Genomic DNA, 14,742 nt, shown 5'->3' on the forward strand with positions numbered 1-14,742 from the left:
TCATAGTTAGGAACTCAGAATATTTTACACTACTTTCATAAGTGTTTCCTGTCCTGTTGAACTACTCTACCATGCAAGTTGAAACTTTAGCATGTAACATAACAATGTTTCCCTCTAGTTTTAATAGAGCTGCAAACATCCTAACAACCATTAAATAGCAGCAAAGAGTTTGAGTTTTCTGCATCACTTTCCTGCCACCTAGTGCTCATCTGAATGTTTGTAGCCCAAATATAATAGCCCTAGTCTTGAAGGCAGTTTTTTAAAGATTTTTTTATCCCACCCTTATTGTGTTTATAAATAACTCAAGGAGGGAGTTGGGCTGAGAGAGAGGGACTGGCCCAAAGTCACCCAGCTGGCTTCGTGCCTAAGGTGGGACTAGAACTCACAGTCTCCTGGATTCTAGCCTGGTGCCTTAACCACTAGACCAAACTGGCTCTCAATGTTAGCTTTTGCTATTCTACTCTTGGTATATGTATTTATGAATATATTTTCCACATTTCTCCCCTGCCACAATCCAGATACTCTTGGCAGCTTAAAGTATAAAAACAAAATTAAACACCATAGTATAACAACTATAAAAGAAGTTAAACAACATCACCTAAACAGAAAACTACAAACAATAAAAATAGAAAATGAAGATAGTATGTTAAAATCAGAAGAAGGCTGTCCAGAACATATGTATAAATGAACAATTCTGTTTGTACATTGTTATTTATTGAAAAAATAATAGCTCATTATTAAACATTTTCATGAACTCTATTCTGCTTTTTATATACACAGCTTAGGGCAGGAGAACCCCATTCAACAGAAGGACCAAGAAGGACCATACTGGCAGGTTTGCTACATTTTGAAATATCTAAAGTAATATTCATTATCTTCTAAGAAACATGTAAAGTAATTTTGCTACGGCCACATCTTGGTCATTCATAATTTTAACAAGATAAATTAACTTAAAGCCCCACTGCACTTGCAGATTTTCCAGGCTACCCTAATTTTAAAGTCATGCTTCACTTTTAAAAATTTGAAATAAACAAAACCTTGATGAAGCAGAAAGTGCTCCACCACGTGGTGGATTGTCTCCTCTGGCTCTCTCCAGCAAGAGTCCCCAGGGCTCTTTACTGCTCTCCCACGTTCCTGGGGAGAGTCTATATTTGTTACTATGCCACCAATCCTATCTGCACTGTTTACTTGTGATTAGAAATATGACAAAGTCTCTTCTGCTTTTTCTTAGGTTAGCTATGTAGGAACAGTGTGCTAAAGGTAAGGTCCTTTCAGAAATAGAATGCTGATTCAGTGAATAAATTCAAGTCTTGTCTTATGTATAAAGTTATGTATAAAATTCCTTTTAGAGGGCTCTGTAAGGTTAGTAAATCCACAATCTTTCTTGCACCACTGCTCAAAAGTCTCAAGAGAAAAAAAATCAAAATTGTATGATTTACTGTCCTTCATTTTAATTGTCATTAGCTATTTTATAAAAACACTAAGCTAAGGTTTATTGACAGCTAAAGTGTAAGCAATGTAGCACTGAGTCACAGTCAACTAATTTTATCCCCAATGCCAAGTAGCATAGTAATAACACAAAACTGTATTTATTTTCTTACATCAAGTATGTACCTACCTGTAAAGCAGAGTAAAAGAAGTCATTTGAACTCTCACACATGTATGCATTGATCCTGATCCACTCAGAACTTCAGCACTAAGCCCAAATCCTCCTCAAGAGTCACTGCCTTGTGTTGCTGCCACTTCTGCTGCTGTGAAGAATAATGTGGCTGTACTTCTATGATAAAAATCATCTATCTAAATCAGTCCTTCTAACCTGGTGTATGCTAGATGTGTTCAGCTAATTTCCTTGGCAGTATGACCAACAGCTAGGAATTCTGGAGCTGTAGTCCCAACATATTTGCAGAGAATCAGGTTGGGGAAGACTACTTTAAACCATCTGAGGGAAGCAAAACTGTAATTAGACATGATAAAAAAGAAAATAATAAGGAAATAATGACAGCTTGGGAAGGTGAAGCATGGTACATCAAGAAAGCCAACAGGAAAGGCAACTATTATTATCAATCTTGTCCACACACAGAGATATTCTATGAATAGCCAGCTACCTGGATTTTGAAGTTTCAAAAAGAAATTAATGTCCTTGGCTACATGTGATTCTCTAATTACATACTTACTGCAATTTTGCATTGTATCAGTGAAATTGGGCTTTTGCTTTCCTGGGAACAGGAAGAATTGAACAGAAATTCAATACAGAACACAGAGCTCAATTTAAAAAGAAAAAAGAAAAAGAAAAGAAACAAACTGGCAGAAATGTAACATGGCATACTCAGAAATCTAAGAACGGGCTTTTTGTAGATATAACCAGGCTTTACAGAGCATAAGAATTATGTTTACTGCATCTTATTGGCTTTTGTATTTTAGCCAGAAGCAGCCATTAGACACAATAAGCTTAGCACCAGCCTTATACTTTATGGTTTGAATTTCCCAATATTTTACTGACTGAATATGGCCAAGGGAAAACAAGACCCCATTCACTGAATCGGTTTCAACAGAGAGAAAGCTAGAAAGGGGAACTTACTCAGCTATATATTCTAGACAGAGAATTGTAATGAATCTTATAAATATTTCTCCAGGGTATAATTCCCTATTTGGTCAGATTTTCACTTGGAATGACTCTGTGATCCATAAGAACAAATTATCATCAAATAGACTCCATTTACATGCAGGGACCAGGGGAAGGAAACCTTTAAGAATTATGACACCTCGTAAAACAAAAGGTGAAAAGGCTGTTGACTTTACTTTGAAATGAATGCAGCTCTCCCTTGCACTCCTGCATGCTGTGTTTTCCTCCTATTCAGACCTCTTTGTGGGATGACAGTTTTTCTAACGGGCCATTGCTTGATAAAGCCAAGGAGCACTATTCAGTGAGCCATTATTAAAATTAATTATCCTCTTTGTCCCCTTTTCCATAGCAATAAAAGTTTTATGCAGCAGTATAATCCCATAATCAGGGTGAGGTTCTCCTTTGAAGCAAATATCTACACTTGCTTCAAACACAAGCCATGCCAACAAGCCCAATTTTAGAAACAATATTGGTGCAGCTAGGGTGAAGGTATGCCTTTCTGTGGACTTCTGTTATAAGGTAAAAGGTAAAGGTTTCCCTTGACGTAAAGTCCAGTCGTGTCCGACTCTAGGGGGCGGTGCTCATCTCCGTTTCAAAGCCTTGGAGCCGGCGTTGTCCATAGGACACTTCCGGGTCATGTGGCCAGCATGACTCACGGAACGCTGTTACCTTCCCGCCGAAGCGGTACCAATTAATCTACTCACATTTGCATGTTTTCGAACTGCTTGGTTCCATTGTAATGAATTTGATTAAATGAAATATAATTGCAAAACATTTCTTCAGTGTCACAGTCACGAGGCCTTGATGTTGTACTTGGTCATATCTGTTAAACTTATTTGATATGTTCTAAGAATCAGGACATTTTGGTGTAGCAGCAAGAGGTTTTATTTTGGAAAGGCCTTGGAAGCAATTATTCTGTTTATATTTTAAATCTCATGAAAAATCACTTTCCTGGAGCCATAGTCCATGAGTTGTTTTGAAATACATTGTTAATCAATACTACATTGTAATTCACAGGGAATATAATTTATCATATTATCTTCATTGGGCCTTTTAGTCTTTTAAACATCAATATAACTAAGCTAAAATCTAAAATAGCACTACCCTCTCACATTAGCACAAGCTATAAGAATCAGACATGATCCAGGAAACAATTCATACATCCTCCCATGAGACATATGGTCTCAACTTCTCAACTTCTATGGCTGTGATTCTGAGCACAATTATGTGAAAGCAAGTCTCACCAAACAGAGGTGAATCCACATCCATAAGAAAACAAATAGAACACAAATAGAAATGTGCCATATAAATAGAAGGAGAGCAGTTGTCTGTGCACATCTGGGTTTAAATATCCAAAGCTTTCAGGTTTTGCTAAATCTTATACAAGCATGCCAACTGCCACATGCAATTTCTGATCCCAATACAAAATTATATTTCTTCTTCAGCAATAGAGCCAAATGATGCATAACTAATAAAGAGGTTGTTGTTTTGTTTTTTAACAGAGAAATACCCTGAGCTTTTTGCTATTGCAAAAAAATCTAGATTACTATTCTTTTTTTAATTGGGTGTGGGTCTCTGTAAAGGAAAAAATGGGGTTGGATGAGTGACAATTTTCTGCAGTTAGCTTCCACATACATCTCATTAAAGCAGCCATATCCACTGCTTTCTCGTTCTGAAATATCTGAATGCTGAAATAAGCTGAGTGACATTTTTACAGAAGGAATTCTTTGTATATTTATTCATACAGATACCAACACTGCAGTTCTGAGAAGAGGCACTTGGGAAATGCAGATGGAGCAACAGAGTTGTTCAAACACAGCTGCTTTTGACTAAACTGTGAAATGGGAGCTTTTCCTCCACATATTTTTAAACCAGTATTTCTGTTCAAGAACATGTGCCTAAATATATACTTACAGTATCTCCTCCTTGCACCTGTTATTTGTTTCACAAATAAGAGACAATTCATGGACTAAATGATGACATGGGAATATTGGCATCATCTCCTCATTTAATAAAAATTCCCTACATGGCCAGATGTTTCAAGAATAAAGGCATATTTTAGAGCCCAGAAAAAGTCATCTTAACTTTCTGATGAAACTAATGCAAAGCTAAAAATGTGATCTAAAAAATAATTTTTGTCCTCAAACAAGCATGTATTTTGTCCCAGTCTGGCTGATTCTGGGTGGTGTAGATGAGCAAACCAATGAGTATAACCCAGCAGTTAAAACAGTCCCAAAACAATAAAGACTATTTTGGTATAATAGCAATACCAATAGCAATAATGAAAACAGATGTGTGCTGTTAATCTTTCTAGGGCCCAACAGCCTGCTGAAATAAGACTATCCTTAAGGGAAATAGAGGCCAGTGAGATCTCTAAGCAGAGTGTGGTCCATAATATGGGAGTTACTCCCAACTAAGAAGGCCAGTCTCCTAGTCCAAACCCCAAAACATGAGTTTCAAGATGAAAATGCAGTATGTTTGTTACGAAAAGACTATTCATGCAACCCTCCTCAGTTTCTTGGTTTCTGCATTGCAGTTCAACACTTCTCTAAGTCTTCAACTACCTCAGAAGTTCCCTTCTGCCCACTCTGGCTTATCTCACTCTTGGATTACCTGTGGTTTTTATTATGCAAATCTTTGTTGATTTGTTACATTCTTGGTCACACAAAAACTGAGCTACTTGCTTCAGTCATGAGGGAAATAAGGGTGGGAGTATGCTGAATGTGAGCCTTTTTGAAAACTGACCACTAAACCAAGAAAACCTTACATATATTCTGAAACAGATATTCAAAAAGACATTTAAGGAAGGATGAATTCCTGAGGTAAACTGAGCCATTCTTTTCCAAATAGATAGAATACCATATGTCATTCCCTAGATAGGGAATTTTTGAACTCTGAAGTAGACTCCAGGCAGGAAACTAAAAACAGATGTGACATCTGGGGCTCCTAGTTCTTTTTTAAAGAGACAGAGGAAATCTCTGAGCAGCTTTTTCCCTTGTCCACCCCAGCACTTTTCCTCACTCTCCCAGTTCTCTGTTTCCTCCCATGTCCCTTCTTTTCCCGATTTCTTTCCCCTCACCCCCACCCCCACCCCCTGCTTCTGGCTACGATTCTTCTCAGCATGTGTCTAATCATTGCACTTTTTCAAAACCCTTTCTTTATTGGTTCAAATCTGTCCCCTTTCCTGGCACCCTCCCAAACACTACAGCCCTTTACTCCAAATCCAGATCCCTTTACCTCCAATCCAGAGGCTTTCCCTCCTTACTTGCCCCAGCCCAAGACCCTTCTTCCCTGGTGAAGAAGGGACTTCTTCTATCCTGTCCCCAGTTTTGAATCCAGCCCTTCTTGCATCTTCCCTGCTCCACAACTAAGGATCTTGAGCTCCTCCTTCTGTTCTTGTTTTATTACTGTTATCAGAGAGAATAAAGGGTGAAGGGGACAGATTTCAGGAGGAGCACAGTAAGGATCTGAATATATGATTCTATGTACACAAACTCTGACTCTGAATATTGTGTTCATGTTTAGCAGTGTGTTTGTAAATGTCCATGTTTGTGAATGTGTTTGACCATGGAGACCAAATAAATAAATAAATATTCCACGTAGCATACACCATATTAGATAAATGAACCACCTCTCTGTTGTGTCTTCTAGAATATAGGTAGGTCATGATTAGTGCAAGTTTGAATAGTGCAATATTAGATTAAATGCAAATTATAAATTTATACCAGGTCACATTTAATGTGAGCCAAAATTCAGTTAGTGCAAGATTAGCATGCGCACAGTTGAGGCTAGCATGCACAGTTGCTGTTGGGGTTTTAGATATTAATCGTCATGTGTGTTAAATGGAAAAATGGAAGGTTCTGTTTGAGGAAAGCTCAAAGAATTCTGTTTGAGGAAAGCTCAAAGAAGAGGCTAAATTTGAAGAGCTACAGCAGAATACAGGAGATAGCAGGTAACCTTTGGATAAGGGTTAATCCTCAAGCTTGTCCTTTGTTCACTTGATTTATTTTAAATATTTATGAGATCGATCTATTTAGAAGATAAATAGGAATGATATTTAGATCTTTTTGTTTTTATTTTGCTTTCTATAACTACTCTGTGACTTTGTTAAAAATAACTTTAAGTTGTAAATATATTCTTTTAATCTTTTACCAATATATTTCATTAATAAACATATAAAAAATTATGTTTAAAATTTTCATTGCCTATTTCGAGCTGGAACCAATTACCCTATTTTCCATAGAAATATCACTTTGAATAGTGTGAATTCAAATAATGTGACCATTTCATGGGACTCATTATCAGCAGTAATTGAGACCTACCTATATTGTGAAAAAGGCAGAAAATTGCTGCCAGTCTTGGGGAGGGCAGAAAGTTATCCAGATATAGGAGGAGAGCACAAACTTTACAAGATTTGGGATGTGGCAAATGTTTTTATTCTGTCCCTGAACCCATTGCAACATTGCTCTGTTAGGAGGGGGCGGGACACTTCCATGCAGCCACCCCCTCAAAAGTGACCTGAACCCTCTTCCAACACTCCCTTCAGCCAAATCTCCACCACTGTACCTTGCCTCACCAGGTAAATTCACAGGGAATATAAAAAAAGAAAAACCAATCTGGATGCAAAAAGTCCTAAATCCAACATGATGCAGTGTGACACACCCAAAGCATCACAACCCAGGGGAGGGGGAGAGCTACGTTTTTTTATTATTATTAGAGACTCAAGGAACTTAGCTGCCCAAGAAGGTAGATGGCAAATTAGGATGTGATGGTCTTTTCTGCTACCATGCTAAGTCCCATGTTGGAAGGGTGCTGTTTAAAGTAGTAGATCTAGAATAGAGCAAAAAACCAACATAACACAGAGATCACAGAAATAATAATAATTATTATTATTATTATTTCAATTTGTATACTACCCAACTCCCAACTATTCTTTCTATCATCCTTCCCTCTCTTTCAGGCTTTTAACTAAAATGACAGGATGTTGATTCTATTTCAGATACTAAATAAGATGACAGGTTCTTATTTAAATTGAACTTCCCAACTTCCCTTGCTTCTTACTGTATACATTTGAATTAACTAATTCATAATGACCATAGGATAAATATAGAATTTATATACAGTATGTGTACTATATTGTACAGGTCCCATGTCCAACATCCCTTCACATATTTTTGACCTTATATGTAGAGTATTCCAAACACATTAGAAGCTGTTACCCAACATTGCTTCAGCTCTTTCTGTACTGCACAGAGGAGATGGTGATAGTGAGTCATCAATACAAGAAAGTTTCAGAAAAGTCAAGTAATATCAATGTACTATTTTGAATAAGGATTTCTTCATTTTGGTGCAAGTCATTAGGAATGAAGCTGACAAGACAAAAAATACCAGTTTACCAGGCTCAAGAAAACTGTCAGGCAAACATATCTCAACTGCCTCCCATAGCCTTAAAGAAAATGGAAAAATGTCCATTCTCAGAAGGAAGCCTGAGTTTAAATCCTGGATCATAGATGTATATAGAGGCTTTGGCTGCTGTGACCTGCTGTGACCTATATATGACTTTATCCTAGTCTGCAATAAAGAAACTAATCTTGCCAAAACGTGTGTGTTTATGTGCCTTCTGCCTAATAAAGGCAAGTCCAGAATAAGACTTTGAAGAGCTGTGCCAGATGTGAAGCATGAGAAAAGTGATCCCAGAAAGTGGCCTTCACCATTAGATCTTAGCAGAGTGTCTCTGAATAAGCCAATTTTCAGGATTACATTTAAGTCCAATTGTTTACACTATAAGAGTTTCACAGTTAATTTTTATCCCCTAAAATAACCATCATTTTTAGAACTTAATTATGCATGGACGGTATACATTGTGTTTTGTATTATTTTTATTTTAAATTACTACTGCATTTCTTTTAAAATAGCAATTATTTTACTGTTGCTATTCTTTTAAAATAGCAATTATTTTACTGTGTTTTTTCTGCAATGATGTTTTTCAAACAAACCTTTTTGAAACACATTGTTAAATGTTGATTTTAGTTTTCTATACAAATAGATTGCATATGCTGGGTTTTTTTTAAAAAAAAGGCATGAACTTCATTTGAGTGGTAAGGGACATTTTGGATGCACATTTTAATCTGCAAGGTATAGGAGCTTATTTCAAAAATAAATTTGCAAACATTAAAATCCTCAATTCCCCCTTTTTATTAATAAGTACTGTACCAAATGATCAATAGATTTTGGACTGTCATAAAACATTGCAATGTTACAGTTACAGCTACAATATTTTTTCTTTTATATTTTACTCCATCCTTTGTCTTTGCCTTTGGGGCAAAAAAAAAAAAGCCATACCTTTCAAGGCACATCAAACAGTAGAAGATGGTGAATAATAATAAAGATATTGTTTCACTGGAGACATATAGATACTGCCTTTAAAAAATATTTATCATTTCAGAACATTTAGAAGTATCCCATTGCCCCCCAGGTAAAGATTCTTGCTGAAGAAACTAAGAATAGGGATTTATTTCACCCTCAGCAGCACCTGTGCAAAAGCTGGCAATATACAGTACAGTAAGTAAAGTCAGAATGATTTCTAGAGCAAGTCCAGGACTCATTTCTTTCTAGGGAGCTCCAAGCCAATTCAGGGACTGAATGTAGATCTCTTGTCCATTCCTTCTTGTCTCAGAGTTTTCCTGCCATATGAAATAATAAGATCTCAGGACTTGGGCAATGCTTTGCTGCCAATTGCAGCAGAAGTATTTTCTGCAGATTGGCATATATGGTCAAACGACATGGGATGGCCCTTGAAGCAGATGGTCCAAAATCTCAGGAGGACTCATCCACTTCAGTATTCCATGTGAATTGCATAGGTCAAATAAATACTCTCTACGCTGCCTGTAGGCACAAGATATGGATGTATCAGAAACTCCATTACATAGTACCCAGACTCTTGTCAGTATCTTCAGTGCAGAAAATTATCTATTCCCTGCATTAGAAATAGGTATGCATGGAGGGCCTCAGCCATTCTTGACTCCTCTGCATATGTCTTAAATGAATTATAGGAGACATTTTAGAGTGTGGCCCAAATTCATACTATGGCTCCCCATAGAATTCCGGCCAAGTGTAGGAATAACTTCCTTTACTATTATATCCAAGCCTAGTTATCACTAAGAAGAACTGAATATAGCATGAATTAAAGCCATGTTTCTTTTACCTTTATTAGGTTTAGCAAACTTCTACTTGAGAATGATAGATAAGGATAATATCATGAATAAAATAATAAAGAGATTCAGATGCTTGTGTCACAAAATGTAAACAAGTCTCTAGTTCACAAATTGTTTACACTAATATATCGTGACAAACTGTTGGCTACGTTACATTAAATAAAGTGTAGCTGTTGATAGGCCTATTTCTAATTGTGAGTGTAAGAGCTGTGATTTCCTAGCTTTTAATTTCAGTTAGAAATATGAAAATTTACAGTCTTATTTAATTAAAGTCAAATTATCATAAATACTTTTAAGGCTCAATTGCTGGTAGAGTAAATTTTCAGAACTGTTGTCAGTTGTAATTTCCTTACCCATATTCCTCCTCTGAGTATCTGCAAGAATAGAAATAATGTATTAAAATACTGTCTTAGAAAAAAAGTTGCAGGACTAAAATCCCATCTTATTTCACTCTTGCTTCTCAAATGAGTATTCACTGTCCCCCTAAGAAACTAAAGATTATACGGAATGAAAATGTCTCTTTGGTGTACGATCTGAGATTGTATCATTGCAAAGATAACATGTACTGGAAGACCTGAAGCTCTGCTCTTCAAGATTAACACCCTCCCTTCCAACAAAATACATTTTAAATAATTTGTTTGGTTAATTCTCATACAATTATTGTGATGAGACATTTTTATCAGTATTGTCCACTGGTAAATGTACAGTTTCATTGATTCTCCCTGAAGTTCACAAAGTACTAGAAGTTCAGGAAGAATGGAAATCATGCTGTATTATGATTTTATTTTAATCTTTTACAGGTGGGGCAAAACTTTCAAAAGGTGGGATCCTATTCACCTGCACAGAACCCATCACATGCCATAAGAATGTATGGGTCTGATTAATAGGACACACAACATGCAGCCCCTTCACAGTATTAAGAGTGTGTTAATAATGATTTAGTAACCTAACTTCAAAACCTCCTCCTCCTCCTCCTCCTCCTCCTCCTCCTCCTCCTCCTCCTCCTCCTCCTCTTGGCAGCCAGACTCTAACACCAGTCAGGTTAATAATAACTAAGCTAAATTATCAGCCATGTTATTTCCCTTCCCTCCCACACCCACCCACAGCACCTTAGTGTGTCTGGAACGTGCACCAAATTTACCGTATTAAAGAGATTGGAATAGAAGACCTGATGTATAGACACACAATAAGGTAGAAGAACAGAAGGAGGAGAAGGAAGATAGATATAAGAAAGAAAGGTGAGAAGCAGTTGTGGGTGTGAAGAAGAAAAGGAGGCATGACCATGAAGAAAGAGCTGCAAAAGAAGTTGGAGAAGGTTATGTGAAGAAGTCATAGAAATATACTGTATGTGAGTGGAGGAATGGAGGAAGAGACAATGGTGATGAGGGCTGTGGGAATCATATCCACAGAAGAAAAGAAGGCATGAGAAGAAGAGAAGATGAGAGGGAAGGACAAATGGGGCGAAGGATTTGGAGGATATGCAGAAATGGCTACTACTGTACTTTTCTGGGAGAGAAACTGCAAATAGAATGAACCTATGCTGTGCTTGCTGATTAAGCAGCAGAAGGCTGCTGTGAAAGCTGGTTCTCAGATTGATAAGAAGCTTAGTAGCCCTTTTCAAAACAAACAACAGGTGCAGTTTCCCCCCTTTTGTAAAAGGGACACGGTTCTACCCCTTCACAGTGAAAAAGTATCAGGGAAAAGAAATAGAACCTTCCTACTTTAATTTCCTTATATATAGGTTTTTCAGTTGAGAGTAGAACAGTTGCTAGAATTCTTGTGTTGTTTGATGATGACATTTATACATTCTGCAATCAATGAGATTCTTAGCAAGGTTGCAATAATTAAAGGAGATACAACAAATTAAGATATTCTTGATAAAGCTAAAATTGCAGTTAACAAAAGCTAACATAGAATAAATAACTGATGTCCTTTCATTCTCCATAAGCCCTCTGGAATGGCTCAGTTTTCAAAAAATTCTCAGAGGCTAAAACCATAGAAGCCAACCTGATTTCTACCAGTATTCCATAGCATAGGTCCTGCCACTGAAAACCTTCATCTTAAATCTTACTAATCAGAAATGCTTGTCCTTGGGATTAACTGCTACAAGCCCAGTGTGCTCCCAGAAGCCCAGCAGCTATAGAGGTGAGGCAATTTGGGCATCTGATACCTACAGCTCTCCTGCTGGCCATTGCTTGTGGAGAGTTGCCAATGCTGCAGTTATATATGGAGGCAGACTGGGTTCTGGAGGTGCCCCCCAAATGTAAATTGTTGTTTGGGAGGCATGGTCAAAGAGTAGAACCTGTTCAGTAGATCTGAGTCCCAGGAGAAAATTGCCAATAGAAATGTGAGGAGTTTAGTACTCCTTGGCTTGGTGTGGAAAACTGCAGGGTGCTATCCTCATGAAAAGCCAGAGACCAGTTGTATAGAGTAATATCTGGGTGTCCACACTAAGGAGTAGGCCCTATTCAGAAAGAAAAATGAAAAGGGTGATAATGGAGGGAAGGTTTCCTAAACAGTGGGTCTTGGGAGAACATGTATGCAACTTTGATAGAAGTGGCCAGCAGCCATAAAGCTAGACAACCCATGAGGGCTGACCAGAGAGCTCAATTGGGAGGGAATAAGGAGACTGAGGACCCAAAGTGATGGGCAAAGGGGTATACAGTATAGTGGTAGATGCTGCGCTCACCATTACTGCTGAAGAAATTATCCCAAAACAATAGTATTGGACAACCGCACCCCAGTGATCTGGGAAGTTTGTGGAGAATGTGTGAAATTCAATGACAGAGGATCTTGGATGAAATGGATTATCTAGTTCCCTTATTATCAGGACCCAGACCTGGACATTGGACTGAAACTGCATTGGTCACTTTTATGGATGACCTGTAGTGGGACCTGGATGGAGTGAGTATGGCCCTTCTGTTCCTACTAGATCTCTCAACAGTTCAATATCATCATGACTGTGGTACTCTTCTGGACCACTTGTAAAAGTAAGAGGTCAGCAGCTACACAAATATACCTTAGCAAAACTAGAATAGATGGGAACAGGTGGCAGAAAAGCAGCAGTAATAGAAAAGTCCCGGAGCAACTTGTTGAACACTCGTTATGACAGAGCTGAAAGTTGAGAAAGAAAAGAAAACAGGTTCACACTCCTCCATTTTCTGTCACCGAATAGTTACCTTTACTAGCTAGATGAAAATATTAACTGTAGTCCTACTGCACTAGGTAGGAAATCAGAATTTTTAAAAAGAAAGACTATTACAAAGAGCTATATGACTTAATATATTAACACACAGTATTTCTTTGAGCTAAAGGAATTCAAAATACCCTGATCTCATAAATGCTTGACTCACAAATGCATGAATACAGTCAGTCTTTTCCATTTGACATCTGTGTTCACACAGCAGACAATGAGATCAGAGGTCAAGCAATACTTATTATATATCAGCATATTCCCTTAATACACAAGAAGAATTTAACATTGTCAGATGTTGTCAGCCACTTTTCTGTTAACCAGAAAACTGGGGAGGGGGGTGTCCATATTTAGAACCACAAAATGCATCCATTAGTCCTCCTCCACTTTATAGTTATGGTTGACAAGACAGCTTTTGAATTGTGCTACCTTTCGTATGTGTGTTTTTAAAAAGGCAGAAGATGTTTATCGTGCTTAAGAGAATTTTCAATACTTGTTAATGCTGTGTTCATAACTCATATACTGTAGTGAGAAATGCAATCCCAATGCAGAAAGCATGTTGAGGAAGTCTAGGTTATGTTCACTGGCTCTAAGGTTTCTTCTGATCTATCATTTTCATCGTGTGCTTGTAATTACATATCTATATTAACTGTTTATTGAACTATACCTTTTGAGTTGCCTTCTCCATTATCTACTCTTAATAGGTCATTAAGATCTAGTATGAATATCCTTTTGATGGTGATGCATTTGCTTTGCAGCAAGCTAAAAGGATACTCTTGATATAGGTATCTAAACATTAGAACTCTCTCTCTCTACTCGGTCATCACTAGCTCCAAATCTTCTTGCTGAATTTTTAATGTTGTATTAGCATTTTTTACTGTGCTGTTGTTCCTGCTTTCCTGTATTATGGTTTTGATTTGTTCCTATTTTGATTATATTGTTTTATCTTGCTTCTGTAACTCTATCCTGGAATTTTAAAAATAAAAATATCAATTAAGCATTACTTTGTATATTGTATACTTATATTGATCAAAATATTAACATTTTGGAATGTTTATTACTATTCTGCGTTGCTTTTTTACTCATCTCTGCTGTTGATAACATGGTGTACAAATATTAAGAACAAATCAAATCCCAGGTTTGGAAATTAGAGTTTCCTCTTATTTGACAGCAGATCTCTAGATGTAGAGGAGTATGGAGATTACCTTGATGAAGGAATGCAAGAACTATTAAGTAAACCTCAATCTGGGAAGGAAGCGGGGATGACAAAGAAACTCAAGGTAACCATTCTTGATTCTGTTTGGTATAAGAAGGGGCAAGGGAAACTCTGAGAAGCTTTCAAGTTTCTGTTATATATGAGAGATAGAATATAGATATATATAGATATATACAGTAGATATAGATATAGATATATTCTAATATCTTATAACAATAAAATAGAATTCCTGTAGCCCTTGCATTTTCTGTTTTCTGACCTGGCCTACTTAAGAGCTGATAGTAGATCAAAACACACAGTAAGAATCAGCTTCCTTGTTTTTTTCATGTGAAAGGCTGTCAAAAGACAACATTCTTCATTTTTGCCAGTTCTGTATAGTAATCTACTACAATATTTATTGTTCACCATCTTGGGTGGATGGAATTGTTATTGTTTGATAGGCAGTAGCATAGCTGGATAATAGGCAAATCTCTAAAATAGTACATGTTTTTAGCAT

The sequence above is a fragment of the Candoia aspera genome, chromosome 3 (assembly GCF_035149785.1).
Source record: "Candoia aspera isolate rCanAsp1 chromosome 3, rCanAsp1.hap2, whole genome shotgun sequence".
In the NCBI taxonomy this organism is placed as follows: Eukaryota; Metazoa; Chordata; class Lepidosauria; order Squamata; family Boidae; genus Candoia; species Candoia aspera.